At 43.9% G+C, this 3,045-nt stretch overlaps 1 pseudogene across 1 annotated transcript; it reads left to right on the top strand.

Annotated features, from left to right (window-relative positions):
* Positions 1-606: 606 nt before the first annotated feature.
* On the top strand, positions 607-2,726 carry LOC128577687 (nucleolin-like; annotated as a pseudogene). Its single transcript, XR_008377611.1, has one exon. The product of XR_008377611.1 is annotated as a nucleolin-like (transcript).
* The last annotated feature ends 319 nt before the right edge of the window (positions 2,727-3,045 follow it).

Genomic DNA, 3,045 nt, shown 5'->3' with positions numbered 1-3,045 from the left:
ATTAGTGCAATCAAGGGGTACAATGTGCTGGTTTCATATACAATCTGAAATATTCTCATCAAACTGTTCAGCGTAGCCTTCATGGCATTTTCTTAGTTACTGTATGTAGACATTTGTATTCTGCCTTTAGTAAGTTTTGCCTGTACCCATTCTAAGATGCACCCTAGGTGTGGCCCCACACATTACCCTCCCTCCACTCTAACCTCCCCCCTCCCTTCCCCTCCCTTTGGTAAGTTTTTAGTAAAACACAGCAGTTAAATAACAGGATCACAGTTTAGCAAGGCCTTTTACGATGTTATTGCATAAGTCAACAACATACGCCATACTGTGTATGTTTCTCCTTCATTTCCAGCCAAAAAGGGAAGTAACTTTCCTTTTATTATCTAGAACATGAGATAGGGGAAAGACAGTAAATTCCTTTAAGTAGATAATAGTAAGGGATCCCATACAAAACTTCAGTGTACGTCAGTCTGGAGCTGTAGCTGGAATGCGCCGTACGTGCTCCGAGGGCTTCTGTACCCTCGGCTGCCGCCAACATAGCTTGTTTCCTCTAGATTTGTCTGTGCCACTTGCTCAATACACGCTCCACGGTCATAAGCTGCCATCATGGTGCAGCTCGCAAAGGCAGGTAAAAATCAAGGTGACCCCAAGAATTGGCTCCTCCCCCAAAGGAGGTAGAAGAAGACAATGAAGATGAGGAAATGTCAGAAGATGATGATGATGACAGCAGTGAGGAAGAGGTTATCGTCCCTCAGAAGAAAGGCAAGAAGGCTACTGCAACCCCAGCAAAGAAAGTGATGGTTTCTCCAACTAAAAAGGTTGCAGTTGCCACACCTGCCAAGAAGCAGCTGTTACCCCAGGCAAAAAGGCAGCAGCCCCACAGACCAAGAAGATGGTTACTCCAGCCAAAGCAGTAGCAACACCCGGCAAAAAGGGAGGCACACCCGGCAAAGCATTGGTAGCAACCCCTGGTAAGAAGGGAGCAGCCACTCCAGCCAAGAGGGCAAAGAACACAAGAATGCCAAGAAGAAAGACAGTGGTGATGAGGATGATGACAGTGAGGAGGAGGAGGAGGAGGAATTTGAACCAGCAGTGATGAAAGCAGCAGCCTGCCTCAGAGGATGAAGATGATGAGGGAGATGAAGATAAAGACGAGGAGGAGGATGACTCTGAAGAAGCAGCTATGGAGACAACATCAGCCGAAGGAAAGAAAGCTTCTGCAAGTTGTTCCTGTGAAAGCTAAGAGTGTGGCTGAGGAGGAACATGAAGATGATGAGGAAGAGGATGAAGAGGAGGAGGAGGAAGAGGAGGAAGAGCCTGTCAAAGAAGAACCTGGAAAACGAAAGAAGGAAATGATGAAACAGAAAGCGGCTCCTGAAGCCAAGAAACAGAAAGTGGAAGGAACAGAACCGACTACACCTTTCAATCTGTTTACTGGAAACCTGAATTCTAACAAATCTGCTCCCGAATTAAAAACTGGTATCAGTGATGTTTTTGCTAAAAACGATCTTGCTGTTGTGGATGTCAGAATTGGTATGACTAGAAAGTTTGGCTATGTGGATTTTGAATCTGCTGAAGACCTGGAAAAAGCCTTGGAGCTCACTGGTTTGAAAGTCTTTGGCAATGAAATTAAACTAGAGAAACCAAAAGGGAAAGACAGTAAGAACGATCGGGATGCCAGAACACTTTTGGCCAAAAACCTTCCCTACAAAGTCACTCAGGATGAATTAAAAGAAGTGTTTGAAGATGCTATGGAGATCAGAATAGTCAGCAAAGATGGGAAGAGTAAAGGGATTGCTTATATTGAATTTAAGACAGAAGCTGATGCACAGAAAATATTTGAAGAAAAGCAGGGAACAGAGATTGATGGGCGATCCATTTCCCTGTACTACACTGGGTAGAAAGGTCAAAGTCAAGACTATAGGGGTGGAAAGAATAGCACTTGGAGCGGTGAATCAAAAACTCTGGTTTTAAGCAACTTGTCCTACAGTGCAACAGAAGAAACTCTTCAGGAAGTATTTGAGAAGGCAACTTTTATCAAAGTGCCCCAGAACCAAAATGGCAAATCTAAAGGGTATGCATTTATAGAATTTGCTTCATTTGAAGATGCTAATGAAGCTTTAAATTCCTGTAATAAAAGGGAAATTGAGGGCAGAGCAATCAGGCTGGAGTTACAAGCACCCAGAGGATCACCTAATGCCAGAAGCCAGCAGTCCAAAACTCTGTTTGTCAAAGGTCTGTCTGAGGGTACCACTGAAGAGACATTGAAGGAGTCGTTTGACGGCTGTGTTCGTGCACGGATAGTCACTGACAGGGAAACTGGGTCCTCCAAAGGGTTTGTGTTTGTAGACTTTAACAGTGAGGAAGATGCCAAAGCTGCAAAGGAGGCCATTGGAAGATGGTGAAATTGATGGAAACAAAGTTACCTTGGACTGGGCCAAGCCTAAGGGTGAAGGTGGCTTTGGGGGTCACGGTGGAGGCAGAGGCGGATTTGGTGGCAGAGGCCGGGGAGGCTTTGGAAGCCGAGGAGGCTTCCGAGGTGGAAGAGGAGGAGGAGGAGACCACAAGCCACAAGGAAAGAAGACGAAGTTTGAATAGCTTCTTTGTCCCTGTGTCTTTCCCTTATCTGTTTGAAAGAAAGGACTCTGGGTTTTTACTCTGTTACCTGATCAATGACAGAGCCTTCTGAGGACATTCCAAGACAGTATACAGTCCTGTGGTCTACTTGGAAATCCATATAGATAACATTTCAAGGGCGCTACCCAGTTGGTTTTGACTGGTTATTTATATACACTTTTTAAAAGAGATAAATGATAGAGCTAACCCTTATTTGTAAGTTTTGAATTTATATTGTTCCCCAACCTATGTGCAAAACCATTTTTTCCTACAAAAAAGAAAAAACACTCTTCAGTGTTGCCAATTTATATTCATTTTCTAGGAGTTGATAGGGAATAGTCTTTATTTAATAAATATTTTGTACCAATCCCAGGTTTGGTGCCTGAGATACTAAAAAGAATGAGGAATGACAGGTACCCCAAAATTCCC

Source organism: Nycticebus coucang, chromosome X (assembly GCF_027406575.1).
Source record: "Nycticebus coucang isolate mNycCou1 chromosome X, mNycCou1.pri, whole genome shotgun sequence".
In the NCBI taxonomy this organism is placed as follows: Eukaryota; Metazoa; Chordata; class Mammalia; order Primates; family Lorisidae; genus Nycticebus; species Nycticebus coucang.
This window is presented reverse-complemented; position numbering and strand designations above follow the sequence as displayed.